The sequence below is a fragment of the Abrus precatorius genome, unplaced genomic scaffold (genome assembly GCF_003935025.1).
Source record: "Abrus precatorius isolate BTA unplaced genomic scaffold, Abrus_2018 Scaffold10, whole genome shotgun sequence".
NCBI classification, from domain to species: domain Eukaryota; kingdom Viridiplantae; phylum Streptophyta; class Magnoliopsida; order Fabales; family Fabaceae; genus Abrus; species Abrus precatorius.
The window spans coordinates 11,323,213-11,349,025 of record NW_020874292.1 but is presented as its reverse complement, the minus strand read 5'-3'; positions in this window follow the sequence as shown (position 1 = coordinate 11,349,025).

The following is a 25,813-nucleotide window of genomic DNA, read 5'->3' as shown; positions in this document are numbered from 1 at the left end:
AGTTAAAATAGGTTTACTATATGTAAGATTTGAAAAAACCGAAGTTATTTAGGGAGTTGTGTGAAAGGAGCTTATGGCCTAGGATCAAATTGATAGCTGTAGCTTCTTCACGAATGCGATACACTAACGTACCATCAGGTGTTCTAGGAGCTGTGGACCCCATTGAACTGTGCCAACTTTTATTTAAGCCATTTTATGGAGTTTTCTTACTCCATATTTTTCGCACTTGAAGACCCTCGCATTGCAATTGTTCCAAATTCGAAATTCCAATATTGATTTGGCTTGGCTTAAGGTCGATTTTGTTCTAACTCTTGTTAAACTTCAAAAAGTTATTTACCATAATCAATTATATTATTGAATTACTAATGCAGGGTCTACATATACCTAAAGATTTGTTGTGCCTTGGAGCTTGAGACAAACCACAATGCGGATGAGAGATGGACCACAGAAAAATGAACGACGCTTTAGTTGAACCTAACACCAAATGTACTCATAGCTACCAAACATTGGATCATTCACTACATAATGTTAGTATGCCAAAAGATTTGAAAGTCAATGTTGGCTGTGACAAATGTTATGATTTTTCTAGTAAAGTTTGGCCCATAAGTGGTACCAAAATTTCCTCCCCTGTGATGGAGAAGATAAGGCATATTCTGTCATCCTTTGAGAATTTTGCTTAGTTAGGATGATGCATGAAATGCAAAAGAAAAATATTAGAAAATAAGATGATTTTTAAAATACAAGAAAATTTATATTACTAATGAGGTCTCAAACAAATTATAAAACTGAATTGAACATTAGTCTAACTCGTAATTTTAAGGTAGAAATTTATAGGTTTGTGAGATATTTTTCACTTCTAACTTGTTACTTCAATAATAAAAAAAAGGTAAGAAAAAAATAAGAGAGATAGAAATAAAATAAAAACTATGTGTTGTCTAAATAGATAAAAATAAAGGAAAATTAAAAAATATATTTATTTATTTAAATAAGTAAAATAAAGATAAAAAAAAAATTATACAAAAATAAATAAATAAATTTATCCTAAAAAATTGTATACCGTTTTCTCTATTATTTTTCTTAATCTAACAATTTTATCTTTTAAAATATAAAACTAATTAAATAAAACAAGTTTCTCTTCTTTTTTCAAATCTCATTGTATAGACAGAGGTGTTTAAGTTGGTTAAAATAATATATATTGAAATAAATTTCATCTAGACTTGAATAGTAAGAAGGGTATTCAAGTTCTTTATTTTAAGATACACTAATTGGAAGTTGTTTGAAAAGATTCTTAAGTTAAGTTTTTAAAATCTCTTTTAACAAAAATTATTTTTAATTATAAAAAATATCATAATTTAATTATTTAATGCATAATATATAACTAACATGCTCATCAAGAATTAGATAGAGATAAGTTATTTTTGACTCCTTATAATACACTGTGAGTAACTTAGTAACGTTACTTATAAGCTAAATGTATCTTCCTTAACATGTTCTTATTAATCATTTGTGCAAGGAATATTGGATTTTGATTATTATTAACCTAATAGTAAACTCTACTTTTTGGATTTAGTACATAATGAACCTAGACAATATACAATCATAAAAGAAATATTCAACTAATAAGTGTAACACACTCATTTTGTTATTATTATTGTTGTTGCATTTTATATTAAGTGAGTGTGTATGTTGATTGAAATAATGGAAGTTTAATTAGTGTAAACTACATGATGTCTCGCTGTAATGAGACAAATCATCCAGTCAGGCTCTTTGAAGCGCTCTCGTTGTAATGAGAAGTGAATAAAGATGACCAAATAACCTTCTTGCTATAGCGAGAGATTCTCATTTCTCTATTCTCTTTTTTTATAAAAGTATTTTACTCTGTGATGTTAGAAAGAATCTTGGTCCTTGAGTACTATTTCCTGTCGTAACGTTGCGTTTCCCTCTAGATCTCGTGAAGAACGTAGTTTCAACAACCTATTTTTTGGTAAGGAAAGTTGATTTTAAACCCTAGATTCTACTTTTATATTTTGATTTGAAAGACCTAAATATCTTATTTTAAATAGCAAATCTATAACATTTTCTTGAAACCGACATGTTAAAAACAGATTTTTGGCATGAAAAAGCTTTGGTTTGTTTTAAGAATTACTTAAAACAAAGTTTTATAGTAAAAGTTAAGAGCAAGAAAGAGTCTTAAGAAGTTTTCATAGACGTGTTGCTTATTATATTTATATATGTATTGCTAATATTGCAAACTATTATTTTTGAATAATATGTGTTAGAAAATGAAAAAGTAGAAAATGTTAAACTTTATGTTAGATGATTTTCTTATTAAGATCGAGAGAGTGTGATCTCCGGTAAGATATTTCTGAATTGAACGATTGGTGTAAATCCAAAAGTGTCTGAGTTTCAGCACATTATATTGAATTGTATGATAATGTGTTTCCTATTTTGTAAGAAGTTTGATTGTTGTATAAGATTGATGCAAATGGTTTGGCTGTCACTGAATGATGAAGGGTATTTTATTATAAATGTGTGATTTGGATTCAATCTAAATGGGTGTGAACTTAGACATAATTTATTTCACTGAATTATGAGAAAAAGGATGAAGGAAAGGATGTTAAACATAAAAGTAATGAAAAGAATTGGTGTGAAAATGTAAGTAAAAGAAAAGGAGTAGCTAATACATCTGTCATAAAAATACCGATTGATATGATTATAATATATGTGTTGTAATACATCGATGGGTAAGATTATAACACATATATTATAACATATTAATTAGTGAAATTATAACACATGTATTAAGACAATATTGATTAGTCTAAATGGTATGATTTTTGTTTGCTATTATTGAGTTTCCATATGGACAGTTTAGAGATACATTGGGGGTATAAAGTCTGAATGCTAATAACTTGTGTACACAATTGGTAGTGAAAGTATTCACATGTCTTACACTCATTTCTTGACTAAACTCTTAACTATATCTTTGCTATGAGAGTCGTATAACGCACATTTTGTACGTGTATGGTAACTAACTAGCGATTATCTAGTCTGGCTTAAGTCTTTCATAACTAGGAAAAGTATGTTGGCAGCGGTGTAGAGGTCCATGAGTATTGTTAATTGATGAATTTTTCAAAATTGAAATAAATAAAGTGACATGAACTCAAGGATTAAATGATTGTATTTAATTAAGTGTGAAAAGATGTGGTAGATGATTATAGTTAGAATTGTAAAAAAATAAATTATTTTTATTTTGATACATAATGTATTAGAAAATATTTTCTACATTACTTTGATTGTATTATAAAATAAAAATTTAGTGGGACGGAAGATGCTTACCCTTATAAACATTTTTAAATAATAAAGAGATAAAAGAACATGGATTCATCCTAAGATCATACTTGCAGTGAATTGTAAGGAAGAGAACTGCTTTGTCAAGATTTAGTTTATTTTGATGAATGTAATAATATTAATTAAGTTTTTATTTAAAATTCATAATATTTTGATAAACTCTATTGTAAATAACAATTTAAAGTGAATGTATAATACTTAGTAGTTAATTACTTTAAATTTTAATTTATACTAACTTCTGTTATAAATTTAAATTATGAAAATATATTCTTATCATTATTATAAATATGATTTATCTATGTGTAGTTTTAAAATTTTTAGTTAACTTTTAACGGTTTAGAATCATATACATGTTAAACTTTATAAAACTATCTAAACTCTTTACAATTTTAATTAAGTTTTATTCAAAAATATATATAATATAAAGAAAATTATTTAAAATATAGAAAGGATGTTACAGAAACCATTTATTTATTTTTCTTCTTTTTATATGAATCTATGTCATAGTATTAAAACATGCATTTGAGTGAGTTTTTTTTTGGGCTATCACCATCTATCGTATTTAGAAGGGATCTACATTGATAAAATCCAAATTAAGCTAGGTCAAATTGTTCATTATTGAGATATTTACAAAGTTTCAAGTAATTACATGTAAGAAAAAAGTGTTCATTTAAAACATTTTTCTTTTGTTTTTATAGTGTCCCCGGCAAAGTATCATACAAAATTAACAATTCCATTGGAGGTATGAAAATTCACATCTATTATAACTTGAATCTTTTGAAAAATGTTAATGATTGATTCTAACTTGACTTAATTATTATATTTTTAATTTAATTTTACAGTATTTTTCTAGATATAGATGTCATACATATTTTTGTGAGCAGCTAAATGAAGTGAAGGAAGATTGAGCTTGTTACATAATTAATAATGTATTTACTTAATTACTAGTGATATGGTTAGCTGATGAGTGACTATTTGTGTAAATTGATGTGTATCGTAAATAACGATGAAAAATATATGATTTACTAAATTTTTATATTTTACGATGAATATAGTTGCAAAATGCTATATGTGTGTTGTAAAATAACATTTTTTGGCACAGTATCTAAAGTGAGAAGATGTGTAGATTTAAAAGGTAAGTCTCTCTTTACTTTCAATAAAAGTGTTAAATATTTGTAATAAATCATCAAAATAAAAGTAATGATGAATATATGCTTATTACTTTCTAATTTTACACATTTTTTCTATATTACTTTAAAGCAGTTAAATCTATTTATATACTTTCTTAATTTTAAAATTTAAGAATTATAAATATATAATCGAAGTGGATTTATTAAGCGAAAAGGAAAATGTGCGTAATATTCACAAGTATCTAAAGGTACATCGGCATGTATTACAAATTGTTTCGTGCAAACGAAAGTCCATTATAAAAAGCGCCTTTAGATTCCTGTTCAATTTTCATATAATATTTGTAACTCAATGGTATAACATGTATAGGATCCAATAGATTTGTAAAATATCTTTTATAGGCAACTGTGTACTTCTTCATCTGGGCCAACAAAAATTAATTGTGCATATATAAACGATATCATAAATGAGATTAAGTTAATTTTAATGTTGTAAATTTTATAATTATAAAATTCTGAAGTTTTTTTTTAAAGTATTATATAATTATAATCAACTTAAAATTAATGAAAATTAGTCTCTTATTATAGAGTAGTTCAATCAGTCCTTCTGACATAGAGAAGGAGAGTTAGGGGTTAAATACATTGAGAGATTTAACATGGCCTTATGGAGTAAGTGGCATGGGAGATTATTGAGAGAAAAGCAGAGTCTTTGGTGTCAGATCCTTGAGTCAAAACATGGAAAAATTAGATGAGACTTGCATACATTCAACAAGGGGGTCTAACCAGTGGAGAGATTTATGAAAAATAAGTAGTTATACAATGTGTGAAGGATGATTTGAAAACAACATAGTATGATATAGGGGAGATGTTAGTTTCTGGAAGGATTCTTGGGCTGGAGGAGTCAAGTTGATATACTCTAATGATAGATTATTTGCAATATCTGAAGAAAAAGGAAAAGAAAGTGTCAGAAGTGAGCAATTGAGTAAATGACCAGCGGAATTAGAACTTGACATGGAGAAGACAACTATTTGAGTGGGAAAACCATTAAAGGATGATTTCTTGAAAATAATTAATTGTGTTCATATTAAGCAGAATCAACCAGATACTTGGTCTTGGAAGCAAGAACCATCAGGGGATTACACAGTGTGTTCAACTTACACAATCCTCAACAAACAACCTGCACTTGAAGACAAGCTCTTCTTCAAGCTATTTTGGACTAGAATTGTTCATCAAAAGTTATTTATCGTTGGCAACTTGATAGAATACAAACCAAAGATTGTCTTAAGAAACGAGGCATTTCTCTGTCTAGCCACTGATAGCTTATGCATTTTTTGTTTGGATTTTGACGAAAGCTCTAAACATTTATTATTGTTCTTGTAACTTCTCTTACTGTGTGTGGATGAATTGTTACGCTTGGTTAGGATATCAAGTGGTGCTATCAGTGAATTGCAAATCTCATTTCTTTGAACACACATTATGCAGATTGGGGAAGAAATCAAATCAAGGTTGGCTTTCTATACGGTATGCAGTAATTTAGTCTCTTTGGCTGCACAGAAACGCTATCATTTTTCCAAACGAGCCTCTTCATTTTGATAAGGTTGTTGAGCTTATTAAAAACAGATCTTAGTTATGGATTAAGTCAAGTTTCTCTTCTTTTGTTATTTGTATTTAAGACTAGTTTATTAATCCTATGGTTTGTCTAGCTTATTGTAGTTAATTTTATTTCACCTATTTGGGGTTGGTTACCCCTTATAACCTTTTTATATTATTATTTTTTTGGCTATTCTTAGAAAAGATCCATCCTTTTGAAAATCACTCTAAATTTTCATAAGGAATAATTTGATGTTATTTTTTTTTTATTGATCATTGTAGCATCCTTATCTTCTATAAACAATTTTCTTAATGTATTTACATTATTAAAAATATAAATAAGAAGTTTAGTAAGAAATTGTACAGGTTTGAATAAATAATATAATATAATAATACAAATTAATAAAATTTGTCAAATTTAGAAAGTCTCTCAACAAAACTTTTCATAGTCAAGGAATAAAATACATAAATGGAATTATACATCTATTACATTAAAATTTATTATATCTGAGCAATTCTATTCTCACAATCCTTGCTAAGTTTGACCCTAGAACGGATCACCCATCTCCATTTCTTCTCTTTCATTACCTGAAACATTTCAGTAAGAGTGAGTATTTCTCGCTCTACTAAATTACTTTTATTCTAAATTATTTTTAAAAAAACTAAGTTATTGCTTAATATTCTATTCTAATTCATTATGAATAGTGCATGGTCCATATTTATAATCATCACATCCAAATACATACAATAAGACAACCATCAATAGGAGCATATACAATACTTCATTCACTAAACATACATTTCTATGTTAACATGCATGTTATTATATATATATATATATATATATATATATATATATATATATATAAAAGATAAGGAATCCCTTAGAAAAGATTTCTACTCTGAGGATTGGAAACCTTAAAGAGAGTGATTCTTTTAGAATTATAAGGGAAAAGATAGATCTGATATCTACGAGAAGTTTTATAAATTGTTCAAAAAAGTTAAACAAAATATTCTATTTTTTGATTGGTTTCATGCTTACACCATTCAAAATAATATTGATTATCCCTAGCAAGAGGATGTTATTACTATTTCCTCTGCTAATGTCATTTCTTGGCAGATTAAAGATGGACAAATAGTCCATAGTGACCTGCTACCTTCAACTCAATATCAGTTGCCAAATCTTAAAGACAAAAATGGTAATCATGTTATTGCTACCTCCTTCAAAACTAAAAATCCTGATGAGTCTATTACTCCTAGTGATATCCAAAAAAAAAAAAATGTCCACAAATAACCAGATCTAGTTGAGAAAATTATAAATGATCAATTGATATATTTCTATGGAACCAAATGAAGGTAATGAACCAGATTTATTTTATGATATCTCGTCTCCTTCGCTCTTTTTCTCGTATTTCCTTTCGATCCGATTCTAGCTCCTCCTCATCCTCTCCTACTAAAAACACACTCTTCAATGACCAGGAGAAACAATCTCTTGAAATTACACCTAAGCACAATTTCTTTGACGAAGAAGTTCGTTTCGAGGAGATCAATTAAAGCATGGATGACTGGACCATTCCAGAAATCCCTCAAGATACTTTATATATAAATTGAAAAGATTTCTAAATTGAAAAGATTTCTTAGTAAATTTAAAGATGTTTTAGAAATAAAACAAGAACCTAAAGGAATCTTCAGTGCTAATAAATTTGATATTACAAATATTTTTAAAAGACTAGAAAACAACTCTAGTATCAAACTAACTACTGTCCAGGATCTTCAGATTCAGATAAATAATCTCAAGAAAGAGATTCGTGAAATTAGAGATCAACAACAAATTCATCAAATTATTCTTTCACAACTAGAAGATGATAATGATTCTGAAGTTGTAGAAGAAAGAGTTTTTGAAAAGAATGATTCTGAGAAAAAAGATTCTGGTGAACCAAAAGAAATTTTCATGAATTTGATCAACATGGTCAAAATTCAAAAATTTTATATTAATATTAGAATCATTATTGATGATTTTTTTCTTGATACTTTAGCACTTTTTGATACTGGTGCTGATTCAAATTGTATCTTAGAAGGATTAATTCCTACTAAATATTTTGAAAAGACTTCTGAAAAACTCAGCACTGCAAGTGGTTCAAAGCTTAAGATTAATTATAAATTATCTAAAGTTATTATTGAAAATCAAGGTTTTAAAGTTGAAACAAACTTTTTTCTTGTTAAAAATTTAAAAATGAAGTTATTCTGTGAACTCATTTTATTAAAGCTCTTTTCCCGCTTCAAATTTCAAAAGAAGGTATTTCTACTTATTATTTAGGTAAGCAGGTAACCTTTAAATTTTCAAGCAAACATTGTACTAAAAATATTAATTTTATCCAAAATAAAATTAATAAAATTAATTTTTTGAAGGAAGAAGTTTCTTTTGCTAATATTGATAAACAATTGAAGAATCTATCACTTCAAAAGAAGATTAATTCTCTTTTAGAAAATATCCAATTTTCTATCTGTTCTGATTTGGCAAATGCATTTTGGAATAGAAAGAAGCATATGGTAAGTCTTCCATATGAACCAGACTTTAAAGAAGGGATTGAAAATCCCTTACAAAGTCATCACCAAAGTTTTTCCTCCTGATTTTCAATTTAGACCTTATGCCATGAACAAAACCAGACAATTCAATGAATTTATTTTAATAGATTCAGATTCTATTTTTATTAAACATTATAAAGATAAAAAAGATCCTTTTATTATTACTCACTCCACAATTCAGATCCTTAAACTTATGATTTTCCAAATTGGTTCCTCCAATGGTGAGACTATTTCGGACCAATTGATGACATACTTCCTTCTTCTGTAAAAGAGGGATATACAATATTCAAAGATAGAATTTTGCAAGACTCAAGAATTCTTGCAGACCTAAGGTATTTTTCTGATTTTGCTCTGGCATGGGTATTCTCTTGGCAGTATAGATATAGCAAGACAGAAAATGAAGAAACTCTTCCTCTACTTTATAGATATTCCTTTGTGAAATGATGGAATCAGTTCAATGTAGATCATGCTGGGCCATATGGTGTTGCTGAATACTTGGGAAAAAATCCAAAGTTATTAAAACTTGCCGATCCAACACATTTCAATTTATGAATCAGAAATCCAAAATTGCAGCCTTCTTGTCGGGATGTGATTCGAGAGAAAAAATGAAACAAAATTTGAAGGATGTTCTTATTCTCCTAAATCAAGAGGAAGCTGAATCATGTACCAATCAAGAAAATCAAGACGACATCTATCAAAATGAAGATGACTATTTTGGAATAGATATTCGAGAACTTTGACTTATACTATAGTTAATAGTTCCAGTAATGAATCGGAACTGTAGAAACAATATTTTATTTTTCTATTTAAGGAGTTCTTAACCATGTTGTGAGGCACCGTTTTATTTACACATTCAAAAGAGTTTTGGAGAGAGAAAAGGTCTGAGTGAAACAATCCCTTGTAAGTTTTTCTTTTCAATTTTAATAAAATCTTGTTTCTGTACAATTTTCTCTCTTCTCCATCTTAGCTGGTTCTATTCGAATTACCGTCGTCCAGCTTTCTTCTCTTCTCCCTCTACTAGATCTGTACTGGTTCTACCGCTGTTCTAGTTTCTTATGTTTTAAATTTACATATTTATTTCCTGTACTTTACATTCTGCATTTCATTTAGTAGTCCTGCTACTACCTACTTTTCTTTTTGTGCTTATTCTCTTCCTGTGATCCACTTCGAGCCATATGAAGTCTATTACTCCTAGTGATATCCAAGGTCTAATGGAACAGGCCAATTATACCAATAAATACTTGCAGGTGTTAGGAAATAAAATCTCTGCTAGTTCTACTAAACCTAAAAAAGATGAAACATCGTCTTCTTCTCAGACTCCTTTAGAAAAACCTCTCTTCAAACCTTTCAAGATTAATGCCAAAGCTAAATAAAAAATCTTAGAGCTTAGGCAAAGAGAAAAATCCAAAGCTCTTGAGGACAATCAAAATGAGCTTATCAGTAAGATTAATAGTATGCTTACTACTGTCCCTGATACTCCTCAAACATCTGAAGAATTTAGTGCTAGAATTAAGACTAGATCTCTTACCAAAATTGTCAATACCATTTCTAAAGCTGATTCAGAACAAGACTTTGAAACAAATTCTGTCTTAGCTATCAATCCAGTTTATACCAACAGTAAAAATTGGAAAAACCCTTCCAAACTTTATTATAATAGAGCTACTGCTCCAAATTTAGTTTTAGAAGAAAGTCTTGATCATCCCATTCAAAGTTTTAATGCTAATGAAATTTATATGTGGAATATTGACAATCTTTCTTAGTACAATATAATTTCTAAACTCCAACACATGACTTTTGTAGCAATGGGTTACTTCACTAATAATAACTATGATGAAGAAACCATTGTTTATATTCTTGTAGTTGGTTTTATGGGTCAACTTAAGGGTTGGTGGGATAATTATCTCACTGAAACTGATAGAGAAAATATTCTCTCTGCAGTTAAAATTGATTACAAAGGAAAAATCATTGTCGATAATAATGAACAACTCCCTGATGTAGTATATACTTTATTATACTGTATTTCTCAGCATTTCCTTAGAGATCCTTCTTTATGGAGAGAAAGATCTGGAGAATTGTTATCTAATCTCAGGTGTCATGACTTAGGTCAGTACAAATTATATAAAGATACTTTCATGTCTAGAGTTTACACTAGAGAAGATTGTAACCAACCCTTCTGGAAAGAAAAATTCATTAATAGGCTACCTAAATCTTTTGGAGACCTTATTAGAAGTAAGCTCTGAAATCATTCTGTTAATGGAGAAATTCCTTATGACAGTTTTAGCTATGGTCAACTTAGTGCTATTATTGTCAAGAATGCCATGAAAGTTTGTCAAGAAGATAAACTCCATAAACAACTTGCCAAAGAAAGAGCCTTAAACAAAAAAGATTTAGGATCCTTCTGCGAGCAATTTGGTCTCCCCTCTTGCTCCATTAAAAAGAAAAAACAAAATCATAAGAAAGAGACTGTTGAAACCTACAAAACTCCTTACAAAAGGAAGTTCAATAGAAAACCTCCTAAGAAACTTGAGAAAAATATCATCCCCAACAATATTCCTAAAAAGCCCTGATTAGGTATAACCTGCTACAATTGTGGCAAACTCAGTCATATTAGTAAATACTGTAGACTTAAGAAAAAGATTAGTAATCTTAATCTTGATCCTTCAATTAAAGATCAGATTAATAATCTTCTTATTGAATCTTCTGAAGAAGAATCTGAGAAAGAAACCAATGAAGACATTAATCATATCCAAATGACCATAAAAGAAAATATAAATATCTTTGTATAGGATATGTCCAAGTGGCTATCAAACCTTTGATAGATATGGGTATAAATGTAGCCGTCGTAATGTGTCTTAGAGACGTTAGACACAACAAATTTGAAAATTCTCTCATAGGAATAGTTGAAACCAGTCTAGTTCAAGGACCAATCTATTTCAACTGTTTTCCTAACAAAATAGATGTTCACATTCTAGACTCCCTTTTTCTCAACATTTGCTTTCATGGTTTAGACATGAAAGAGGGATCTATTCCCGCAGCTCTAATCTATAGGATTCAATATGTAACACCTTATATTTCTTTCCTTAATACATGATAAATTTTCCTAAAAATTAATATGGTAAAGTAAATTTTCCTTCAAAACTTTCTAATAAGGAAAAGACATTGAAATGATATAAGGTTCATAGAGTAAAATTTCATTAATTCATAAGTTCTTTAGGAAAACAAAGATTCTAAAGTTTTCATCAGCAATAAAGAGGAATAGTAGTTTTACAACATTTTCAAAAGAACGCTATAGAACTGAAAATATTCATTACATAACTCAAAATAACTAAGTCCTATAGTAGTTCTCATCCATCCATGCACTGTGAGCCTGGTACTATTCGTCCTGGTTTCCTAAAAAATGTTGTGTAAGGGTGAGTCTCTACCCTACCACTCATACATAACATATACATTCTTCACAAAACACATCTTATCACGATTAACGAAAACATCATGGCATTACATATCACAAGGTTATATAAAACATATTCTCATATCAACGCGCATTACATTACACAGATTCACAATTTCTTTTACTTTTATCCGCGTTTACCGCGCCTTGTGGCCACAGTTATCCGATGCCTCTATCTCGAGGTCTTACACATTCATGTAAATAGTCGCCGGATGGCCCAATGCAATACGGATACAACGCATGCAATAGACAGCCCCTTAGCAAAGGTAATGGTCAGGAGTCAAGTTGGGAAACGAGTGTGTGGCCATGTGGTGCATTCGAACACAATATTCCGTGCACAATCCCGAATGTCACTCACCACCCTGCATTTCCCCAAGATATCCCATATCGTCTCCATCTTCCACTCCCCAGTGTATCTCTGTAACTATTTACATCATATCTTTTTCCATCTCATACTCTTTCGAGTATATTCACATGTTCACATATGCCATTTCTCATGTTCACACATATTTTTCATCATATTTCCACATACTTTTCATCATATACATCAAACCATGGCATATTAACAATACACATCATTTTTACATAAAACACAATATATTCAAACATGAAACATCCATCTCTTCGTATATTTTATATCACAAAATCATAAAATCATATCAACCATCCTCAATATACCTTATCATGCCCTATTTGAACATAATATCCCAATTTCACCATGTACTCATCATAAAATCACATAAACAACTAATTATTCTCACTTTTCACCGATTATTTCTCATAAAACAGGGATTATTTCACATATAATTACATACATGACAAGATCTATGAGAATACAAGTAATAAACATAACGAAATGATAAAGTAGAGCCCCCCTTACCTCAAAACAAAGCTTTTACAAGGATTTAACCGAAGGTTTAACTCTAGAACGGAGGTTTTCCTAAGAACATCATGAACATCTATAAGAAGAAGAAAAAGAGAAACGAACGGTAAATCTAACTTCAAACTTAGAAAAACTTACTTGTAATCCTTTAGATCGAACGTAGAATCACAGATCTGAAGAAAAATCTAAGTTTAGGAGGTTTAGTATGGGAGAAAATGGCGAGATATGACTTTAGAACCTTTGAGAACCTTGGATAGGAGTGAAGAAATGAAAATTTCGTCTGCAACCCCCTTTTTATAGAAAATTTTCGAAGTTACTGTTCACGCCGGAAACACTGTTCGCGGTACTGTACACGGATTGTACGCGTACTATACGCGGATGTGACGTCAGCCATGACGTCATGCTGATGTCACTGATGACGTCATCGTCACTGTACAAAGGCGGTTTCACTGTTCATACGCGGTTTACTGTTCATAAGCGGTTTACTGTTCATCGACACTGTTCATAGGCGGTTTTACTGTTCACTTTTTTTTTTTTTTTAAAAATAAATTCTATCCAAATCTATTCCAATTATACTTTAACAAACCTCATTTTATTTAAATCAAAATATAGGATGTTACACAATACAAAGTCATAAATTCATGTGCTTCTAGAGTCCTCCTTAAACCACAGAAAAATGAGACTACTTTGTTTATTACTGATATGACAAAGGCTAATGTTTCTTTACCAAGAATCACCAAATGGGATGAAGTTACTCTCCCTGAGAAGTGGGTTATGGATAAGGCTGCACCTTGCATTCCTAAATCTACTCCTCAAATCCAGGACATTTCTCAGTCTAATTCTGGGAAGGTCGAATAACTTTTGATAGGAGAAACTCTTTCTCCTCTAGGATTGATGCTTACAGCAATCGATCTGATTTTGTTTCTGCGAGGAGATCTTTCTCTTCCAGATCTCAAACGTTTAGATCTGAAATTCCCAGATCTATTAATCATGATCCTTCCATAAACCTACAAGGTTTAGATACTTCTTCTAGAATTCCTAGAAATATTTATCAATCTATTGACAAAGAAGAAGAAGATGATATTGTTTCATAAATTCATTATAGATAAGGAATCCCTTAGAAAAGATTTCTACTATGAGGATTGGAAATAAAACAATTGTTATGAATATATATATATATATATATATATATATATATATATTATATCGTCTCAATTCATATGTTACGATACATGTGTCCTAGTCACACTCGTCGATGTACGACGACACCCATATCATAACAACATAAATGATTCGCTACAATACATTCACATCTATGACACTTTCATAACAATTGCCCTGAGATCTCTTGAGGACTTCCTAGCATAGATAGCTGCTGGTTGGCCATAACATCACAGATACACGTGTGCCGTCTCGACCAGGAGCTTCATCATGAAATGAGGGTGCGGCCTGTGAATGTCTATTTTTCAATAAATTATTATGCACTCATTTATCGTTAACATTCACCATCCTCATTTTCTCAAGATTTTTTAAATCTTCTCTGGACTCTATACCTTTAGTGTATCATGTACTATCTATACTTTTTCTCTTTCTCAACATTCTCATTTCCATATCCATTCTATCAATTAGCATGTCACAATACGCAGGTTACAATTTATATAAATTCATGGATCACAACAGATATTATAACACATTCTTAAATGTACTATAATATGTATCGTAATTACCCTTTTCAAGTTATTTTGACCCACGCATCATAATCATGTGTCTCATTCTTTCTTTATCATACATCATATACTTTCAATATCAATCAATACTTCAATCATTCATATGAATTTACCCAATTCGAATACCTTTCAGTTATCAAATCATATCTATACTTATTGTATCATGTCAACATAACATAGAAAGTTATCATACCATATCACACCATAAAATTCGTACAATATATCAATCTAACATATAAATTACTACAAATCTCATAACATACAATCAAGCATTATGTCAAAGATTGGACACCTTCGGACTCAGTCCATATCGTACAATCTCAATATGGTCTTCTATTCTAAAGTTCAATACTTTGTGTCTTTTATTAATTAACCCGTATACATTCTAAGTAACTTAGTCTTAAATTTTCATAATGTTATTCTAACCCATAGTTTTCTCTAAGAATTTGATTTCATTAATTTTAAATTACTCAAAACCTTTCTTTTTACCAAAAATACATTTTTATCATATGATATCATCAAAATTATAGATATTTACTAAGTGGGTTACTCAGATTTCTCGTAGAACCACTAGATATATATATATATATATATATATATATATATATATAACTAAAGCTAGAAAATACTCACTTTACCAGGTAACAGTTTCTTAAAAACTATTTCTCAGAGAGATTTACGGAGGGATTTCACAGTATCAACAGAGATATCTTCTGAAAGATGAAGTTTCCTAAATATTTCAAGATAAATATTCTATTATGAGAAGAGAAGCGAAGAAAAGGAGTATAATAGAGATGGAGTCGATGTTTGAGCTCGGATCTAGAAGAGATTCAAAGTTTGAGAGAGTTCTATTTAGAAAGAGGAAGGAGAGAAAACAAAAAAAATCTAGAGAGAAGGTCGTTTGGTGAGAAATGAATGTTTTTGAGGCTGAGAGCCCTTAAATATCCTTTTAAACTCGCGCGATCTCGCTTGAGTGGTACAATTCTCACTTTAGCGAGCTTCCATTCTCTCTTGGGTGAGCCTTCCTCGCCTAAGCGAGACAACCAGATAGCGAAGATTAAGTCCAGAGAGCACCTATCCTTCCTGTGACTCCTCACCTGAGCGAGCTCTATCTCGCTCAGGCGAAATGCTCCCAGCCTGAGCGAGACCCCTTTCTCGTCTGGGCAAGAGGACAGTTGAGGCAATGTTATCTTATTCTTGGTTGAGTGAGATTCATCTCGCTTGAGCGAGGGGTTCTAGAATGTTCTCTATTAAAAAATCTTAGGTTGCTTGAGTGAGATCTATCTTGCTTAGGCAATATATCCTTTATTCAAATTTCTATTTTTCCTATCTAAAAGTAATAAAATTGAGGATGTTACAATCACCTGATTGAATTTTTCTTTTAGCACTTTAATCATTCTTTTAAAAGCCTAACACTGTAACACTTTAGATTTTTGGAAACTAATTTATTGACAAATTAATATTTTAAAAAATAATTTGGTTACAAAATTTTTAAAAGACTAATTCTAAAATCCAAATATTTAGAAAATTTATTTGGTAACACTAATTTTTAGGACCAATTTGACATTTTTCTCAAAAATAATATTTATTTTATATTTTTTTTAAAATAATATTTTCTTATCAAATAATTATGTTAAATTATGATAAACATCTCAATAAATTCTTAATTTCGATTTTAACTATTGAAATAAAGCTTCCCTGTCATTATATAAATAAAAAAATAAAATTATTAATTATTGATATCTAAATAAAATATAATCGTAAATAATTATTGAAGTCTAATTTTCCTTTTTTTAGTGTATACCATTTAATATTTAAAAATTAAATAAATCTTAAATAATAAACTATGTCATTAATTTTATATCACTCTTGAGGTAGATTTTAGGGATATAAATATTTCTTATTTATTGGATCATATGAAGAGAACACAGGTATCCCATCAAACCTAAAAGGATCCGGATCCCCTCCTGTTATTGCAGGAACTGGACGTCCAGTTTTATTTTTCTTTTAAGTGAAAATGAACTTACTATAGTGAAAATGGAGAAAACAAGAAAACTTTGTTTTCTATGAAAACTAGTTTAAACAAATTTTTTTTTGTTTAAGCAAATTTTGTATATTCGTTTAAACAAATTTAGCTTAAGTACGTATTCGCTTAAGCAAATTTTGTGTCTTTTTTTTTTCCCAATCTTCTTCTTCAAACCTAACTCTAGTCTTCCTCTTCTCACCCTCGCCTCACCTTATCCCCATACTCACCTTTCCTTGTTTTCTCCATACCCAACTCTTCCACCTTTCTCTCCTTTCACCTCCATCCTTATACCATGCGCTCTCCCCATCTCTACTCATTCTTAGTTCTCTCTTCCTCCATACCCAATTCTCCTCTTCTCAAATGTACAAAATTTACTTAAGCCGACAAGATTCGCTTAAACGAATATAAAAAAATTGTTTAAGTGAATATACAAAATTTGCTTAAGCCAATTCTACGTAGAAAAGTTTTTTTATTGTTTTCTCCATGGAACTGCCAGTTCCCGCTACAACAGGAAGGGATCTGGATGCAACCTAAAAATAATGTAGAATTTATCATTTTCATAAAAAGTTTGGATTAACATTTTCAGAAAGAAATTAACGGATTATATGAATAAGCAAAGTATGTTTCCGGAATGAGTGAACATTGCTCTTAAACTAAAAAATATATAATTTAATTTTTTATTTAACAATCAAACAAGTTCTAAATATCTTAAAATGTTAGCCTTACTTTGATAAAAAATGTCATCGATTTAAGACAGATTGTATCAGCTAGAATAAGTGATGATGAAGCACGTTCTTCCATTATCTAGATACCTACAATCAAATTCTTCATAGCACTTTCATTTCCAAGTTGTAAAGGTGGTGCCGACAAGAGTAATAAAATTTAGATTGAAAGATTGAAAGGTACGTGCAGAGAGGGACTTGGATCCAATATTCTCTTTCTTATACATATTAAAAAATGAACCACAAATCAATTCTTAAATAAATTCTATGCTCCGCGTATCTAAATCCATAATATTCAAAACACCAGCAGTAATGAAACCTTTCACCTTTCAAGGCAGTGCTATTATCAGGTATATTATTATGGATACTCGAATGTGACTAATTAAAAGCAAAAAAATAAAAAATAAAAAATAAAAAATGGTAGAATAATTATTATTACTGTAGATTTAAATATTTAAAATATTGAGAATTTGATGCCTAGATATTGTTAAATACTTCCCATCGATAATGGTTCAAGTATTATAATTCGGCTGATAATATCGAATACCCAAAATGTCAGAACATTTTGTCATCCTCTCCATCTAGATTTCTAGACAGCCCATTCTTTGGCAACAATGGAGCAACCTACCTTACCTTCCGCAATATAATGAGAGACCCAAACAAAACCTTTAACCTATATGGATAAAAGTAGCTACTAGTGGTACATTGGGACAGGTTTCCATTCAGGGAATAGAAATTATTATATGCATATATAAACCAATAGAGATGTAGTATAGATTTCATACTCAATAAAGTTGCTTTGCTATCTTTCCATACTATCAAACACTCAGAGTAATGGGGTATTGCAACAATTAGTAATACACCTAGAACAGTAGGTTAGAATCTCTGCCACTTGGAATAAACCATTACTTGTGTTGTCCGTGGTTGGTCCCATAAATGAAAAAGGCACATAGGGTCAACATGGACCTGTAATAATTTTGTGATTGATTTTGATGTTACTCGTGGAATTTAACTTGGAAAGTATATTTTAAATTCCAGAATTTACCATGGTATCTTTCTTTGTGGGTTTGTATTGGTGAACAACCAGAGAAAATGGAGTCTTTTACCATATGATCTCGTGAATGGCACTTCATGACCGTTTTGTAATTTTAGGAAATGCTCAACCATAATGTTGGTCACGAGAAAGAAGGTGCATGTTTTGTGGTGTAAAGTTAGTAAGTATTGGTTGAGATTCCACTTGCCATTTTATCACTATGATTTTAACTGTTCTCGATCACATGGTGTGTTCAAACTTCTTAGTCAATATCGAGAGTGTTCATAGCCAAGTGTACTTATCAAAAAGTAATAAAGAATTTTTGAGTTAAGAGTTTCTAAGTTATTGTCTTACAGAGATAATTTTTAAGTACTAAGAATAACTTAATTTGATTGTTTAAATATAACAGGATTGTAACAGATAAAAAAAAATTTAATGTTAACAATAAATTAAAAGAATAATAGTACAACGTATGAAAGAGATTGGATGAGATGAGCCTAGGACTTATGGGTTCACTTACTATACTTCTTTATGTTTTAATTAATTTAATCTCGATATTGATATCCAAATATTTGTCAACCACTTATAATTAGTTCTATTACACTCAATAATTATGCAATGTCAATATTCTTTTCCTTGAACAAACAACCCAATGATCATGCAAGGTAATTGGTCGAGAAAACATGAAGGTCATATGAGTTTGACTGAAAGAAAAGAATTAAGTGTGATTAACCTAGTCTCTTGTCTTGTTTATCCTATAGTTTCATTAATTACATGTGGTAAGATCGCCTACAATGCAACTAACCATGGGATGCTAAGGGTCATCAAGTCTTACCATACACAATATAATCCAATAGAATAAAAACCAAACATCAAAGGAAAACTAATACCAACATTAAAGTAAAAATCACACAAAGTTTACAGTAGGATCCACCATGGGTTTAATTACTCATAACAAAATAAACTATGAAAAACGTGATAAATAAACCCATAACCATAAAGAAAAAAAAAAAAAAAAGAAATCCAAAGAGGTAAAAGACGAAGAGAGTTCTTGTTCACAGAAGGGCGCTCAATCACTTGCTTGGACTCCAAGGGAAAGCTCGTCATCCTTGCCAATGGTCTCCAATGCCAATAGTAAATCTGAATATACATTACATATAATAAATATCAACATTTACAAATTGTTTGTCAAAATATATGGGACTTAAAATAATATTTACATCACCAAAATATTTACATCATATAAGCAAATTTAAGTCCCAACGCAGTCCTAAAAAAATCCCAACATTGAGAATTTGCTATTAATCGATTCCATGATAGCTCTCTAACTTTGCCAGATCTTCAGAAGTAAGTCATCGTCTGATCCAAGGTAACGATCGCCTAAATCGGCTGTGACCTTTGTGCCAGTAACACGCTCAAAAGTCTATCTGGAAGGTTTTCTGAGATAATCATGGTCGTGATATATAAATAGATAGGTGAGGGCTGCTGGAGTTCTAACAGTACCACTATAGATATAGATACATAGGGTTTGATGTATTCTACTCCTAGGAAAATAAAAAAGGATACTATAAAAGAAATCCATCTCCAATATAATAAAAGTCATAGGTACATCTTCAACCAAAACAGCAAACTTAAAATAACATAATCTTTGATATTTATTAAATACATAGTTAAGCCTATTATGTACTAAACTATCAATTAGCCCAACTCTTTCCCAAGGCTCCGGTATCCTGTTTTTCTAAAAATATTAGTAAGGATGAGCTTCTATTCTATCATTTACAATTCATTCATCACAAATCATAGTATATAATATAAAGAAAATATATTCATATTCTCAATTATTTATGTTGCAAACATACTCATAGACACAGTTCAAAAAAATTTATTATGCATTATCTATTCTTTCATTTCAATAGTACTCCCAGTGCACTGTAATTACAAATATCGATGTCTCCAACATTTCTTAATGTCTTACTCAATTAGATTGTTATGAATAGTTAGAATAGATGTATTAGGATTAGGGTTTATTTTAGTATTATAATAATGGGTTTGGCCCAGTAGAGTTACATAGGTATCCTTATAAATATAAGGGTCTCTTCACATTGTAGAGTATCCAATTCTAGCACACTAATCTGTCTCTCTCTATGCTCTTTCTCTCTTAATCTCTACATGGTATCAAGAGCCTTCTAGGTTCTCTCCTTGGTCGCCACCACCATCCCCCCTCCGCCACCACCACACCACCACTACGTCGCCGCTGCCAAAAAAAGACAACAACAGCTTTAGAAAAGGCCAACCATGGCTGCTGTGAGGATGGAAAATTTTTTCGGTGACTGTGCAACGTTACAATGTCTGAACGTGATAGCCAAGATGTGCAAGATATGCAGGATGCACAACATAAGGGGGCTATTACGGAGATTGTATCTTTATCCAAACTTACCAATGTTAAGTTGGATGGAGATGGACGAATTATATGGAGTGGAAGTATTTGGTTAAGATTAGCCTGGGTGGAATGGGAAAGGATAATCGTTTGACTGAAACAACACCTGTCAATTCTAAGGATGTTGACACATGGAAGATACGCGACAAAAAGATCCTTGTGTTGCTAGTAAACTTTGTTGATAGGGGAATACAAGCGATTATTACCTATTCCAAAACCGTGAAGGAGTTGTGAGATTTTTTACAATTTATTTTTGGAAAATCTAATAATTTGAATCTGTCATATGATCTCTTGCAGGAAGTTTATTGACCCAAACATAATAAGCAGAAGCCAATGGATTATTTTTTGGAGTTTAAGAAGAATACTGAGGAGATGCAATCTTTTTTAGCTGCAAAACTATTGATGAGATGATAGCACAACAAAAGAAACTCATAGCTTTAAGTTGGCTCTCCAGACTTGATCCGGAATATGAGGTAGTTCGGTCTTATATTCTATCAAGCAAGCAGGTTGATAATTTTACCGATGTCTTCTCCAAAGTTATGCAGTCTTCCTTTGTGATGATGGTTAAGATTGCATAGAGATTTGTTGCCAATCCTCATCAAAATATGCAGAAAAATTTATGTAGTTTAGGATGCAAGCCTAGGTTGTCTCCGATGACTTTGGTTGAGAATATGCAGCAAACATGTTACAAACATTCACTATGAAAGCAATTAAATGGGCGGTTTTATGTGATTCCAAATTCGGTATAACGAGCAAAACAAAATTATAAAGTTTAATCAATAAGATGTTGTAATCCTTAGTTCATTCACATGATTCTATCCCTGTTCGTCTCACGATTTAATACTCCTTCTTCTTCTCCCAAAATTAGGTTAATTTATACTTCTACACGAATTATACAATTTAATGGACTCCAATCTCTTTTCTTAAGATTATGCAACCTTAGAAATAAACTCAGAATTAAGCACTTCAAGTTTAGAATCTCATTAAAACGAATTAGGGTTAATTAAGCAATATCCCCCTCATTCAACCATTAATTCAATTTAAGAGATTGGGAAGAAGAAATCCATGGAAGAAAAGGAATTATATTAACATTCAAAACCCAGGAATTCAAAAATCTAAATGAAACTCACTAGGGATTACAAAAACTTTAGTCCTCTATGAGGATGGGTCTTACAATTACAAAGTGAAAGTGAAAAGAAATCAATAACATTAATGTAAATTCAAAGAGAAGTAAGGAGAAAATGGAAATCAAACCCCAGGTTGGATCCTTGGCTGTCACCCAAGGCTGGCCTAAACTCTGCAAGTGTTCCTAAAATGGCAAAAATCTAAAAGTGTAAAAAGCTCTGCAACCTTAATTTCCAAAATTCTATTTATAGTCAAGAGGGCGTCATCCATAGTCGCTACTATCATAAGTGATAGTCGCTACATGCAGCCTCCCAGAATTGTCATTCTTATCTGAAGTTGTCACTATGGCAGGTGATAGTGGCTATGTGTACCGCGCATAGCTACTATAGTAAGTGAAAGTGGCTATGCGCGACTCTGCATCAGTTTGGCTCTTGCTATAGTTGTCACTATCACTTCTAATAATGACTACGCGCAAGTCTATTGCAATCTGGGCTCTCTGAAGTGTCCACTATCACCTCTAAAAGTGATCACTTTGGTTTGCCCTCTAGATCTAGCTTGCTATAGTGTCCACTATCACTGCTGAAAGTGGTCACTTTTACCTCAAATTTTCTTAGAAGCTGGAAATTCATAGAATAAGTCTAGAAATTCCTGCACAATTATTCAAATGGTCAAAATTGCAAATTATATCTATGTAAATTAGTGTAAATTAACTAAAAATTAAGAAACCTATGATATTTGACCTAAATAGAATTTTCATCTTATTTACACTTTCTAAGTTTGCTTTTCCTATTAAAGAACATCAAAAAGGCTAGTAAAAATTCAATAAAATATGGATTCATCACAGCCTAAACTTAAACCTTTGCTTGTCCTCAAGCAAATCAAAACTCAAGAAAATTTGCTTGTAAAATGTTGGATTTATCCAATAATTTTTTTCCTTTACAATTTTCATTGCAATATTCGACTCTACTTGGCACTTCCAATATTTTCAAAATCATGGATTCATTCAACAAAGTCCCATTGAATTGAAATAAAAATCCAGCAAGGTTTTATGCAATCCACACAATGCAAAGAAATCATCTAACTCACAAGATAGTGTTTCATTATCCACTCATCAATGTTTCAAGCTAAGTGTTTCCCCTTAATTTATGCATTTTGCCTCACCCTACCATATGTTTTCCCATATTCTCAATCTCCTTTGACCAGATACAATAAACCACTTATCATGAGGGCTTTGTTGGTCACAAATGGGGTAAGGTTAGGTTCAATTTTGATCAAGGGGGTCAAAAGCTTGAGTGGGTTTTTCAAGAGAAGGGAGTTCTTTTGAGTGAGTGAATACAACAACTTAGAAATGCATTAAATCATGCAGCAAATGAGATTTAAGCATTCTTTCACCATATTTTTCATTATTTTGCCTTATATGAAAATTCTTTTTCTATCAAAATGACTTGTATTTTTCTTTTTCTTTTTCTTTTTCTTTCACTTCCACTCATTCATTTGTTTTTGTGATTTATTAGACTTTGGCAATCGTTCTTTTTCTTCAAATTCAAGTATTTTTTTTTACATGTAATATTGACATTTATGATGCTCACCACCCTAAACTTAAGAGCTTGCTTGTCTTCAAGCAACTACAATAAAGACTATCACCCCAAACTTTGTTTCTTGCATTCACTCTAGATGCAACTCAAAAGAAATACCTCTCTTAAGGTAAGAAAATTATATTTGCAGACTAGGTTTGGTAAAAGAAGGAAATATGGAACAAGGGACATTAGGTGTAAAAGTGGTCTAGAGTAAGTGGGTGTGTGCAAAGAAGGCCTCAATCATCTAGATGAAAAATTGCACAATGCATATTCAATTAAGAAACAAGGCAAGTTCTAGAGGATAGATGCAAAAATACATGTAATAGTGCACACAGAAAAGAAGTCAAAGGCTCAATTCTCTACTATGGTAAAAGGTGACAAGTACTTAGCAATATGTGAGTACAATTCATATTACAAGAAAATATGTTTAGTATGGTAGGAATGGTAAATATGTACAAAACATAGAATGATTGTGAGTTGAATAGGAAGTGAAATTAGAAAATGAAATTGGAAGTACAAAGCTGAACCAAATTAAAAAGAAAAGAACAAATGAAAATAATTTTTGAATTTTTGTCTATTACTGTGTAAGGAAATTAGACTAAACACATATGCAACAGAGGCAAAGAGATCACCCCCCTTTTTCATAGAAGATGGATTCAGAACTCAATGGTCAAAATCATGCTTCTCTTGATGGAACTGAGGGCATTCTCTACACAAATATATACAAGAATTTATTATAGAGAACAAATATGAAAGTGGAACGCAAATGATATATATATATATATATATATATATATATATATAAGTTTGGCAATGATATTATATTCAGACAAACCATCAATATTCCAAATATAAATATCATTTGGATGACAGTGGAAAATTTTCCTTTTGCCATGTAATGACTGGTATTTGAGGATTTACTCTTTTGAAGGTTAATAGCTTTCTCTGTTTTATCAGGAAACCTCCTTCCAAGAAGCAAGGGGAAAATGTCATCCCCACAAACATTCCTACGAAACCCAGAACAGGTATAACCTGTTACAACTGTAGTAACTACAAACAAGTTTGATATTACGAATATTTTCAAAAGATTAGAAAAGAATTCTAATATTAAACCAACCACTATTCAGAATCTCCAGATTGAGATCAATAATCTCAAGAAAAAGATCAGATATATATATATACTTTAAATTTTTTTTATGAAATTTCTGTAATCATGGTTTATAGGCTGGACAGCTGACAGGCCCTTCGGGTGAGACTTGTAATGATCGTCCCTGTCTGTAACAACGCCACGAACTAATGATTCTGAAATATTGCTTTTGTACAGCTCTTTGTTTATGAAAATCCTTTACTGGAAGTACAACAGTTCTTAGTTCTTTTGAATAGGGCTATAGCAGTAAGTCCCGTGTGGTTAAAGGGCAGTAAGGCTAATTTGACGATGCTGTATTCAAAAGAAGCTAAGAACATAAGAAGATGGTGGCTATGGTAAAAGAATTTCAGAATTTGTAAATTAAAAAAAAAAAGTCCACAAATAACCAGATCTAGTTGAATAAGTTATAAATAATTAACAGATGTGTTGTTATGGAACCAAATGAGGGTGATGTTCCAGAATTTATTTTATGATGTCCCGTCTTTTGCGCTCCTTCTCCCGTATTTCCTTCCGTTCTGGGTCTAGTTCCTCCTCCTCCTTTCCAACAAAAAATAATCTCTTTAATGATCAGGAGAAACAGTCTCCTAAAATGACACCCAAACACAACCTCTTCGACGAAGAAGTTCGCTTCGAAGAGATCAACCAAAGTATGGATGACTGGACCATCCCAAAAATCCCTCAGGATACATTATATGTTCCTGAAGAACATTTCAAGAAAAATAGTTTTGATTACATTATTAAGACTGTTGAGAACAATATTCCTTTAGGAAAAGATTTAGGAGAAGAATTTCATCTCCTGTTCAAATCTTCCATCAATGAGCACAAGCAAAAATACAAGTACCTCCACATAGGATGTATCTAGGTAGCCATTAAACCTCTCATAGACATAGGAATAGATGCTGCTATCCTCATGTGTCTAAGAGATGCCCGCCATAATGACTTCAACGACTCCCTTATAGGTACTGTTGAAACCAGTCTTGGCCAAGGATTAATTTATTTCAATTACTTTCCCAACAAAACAGTGAGTCTTTTGG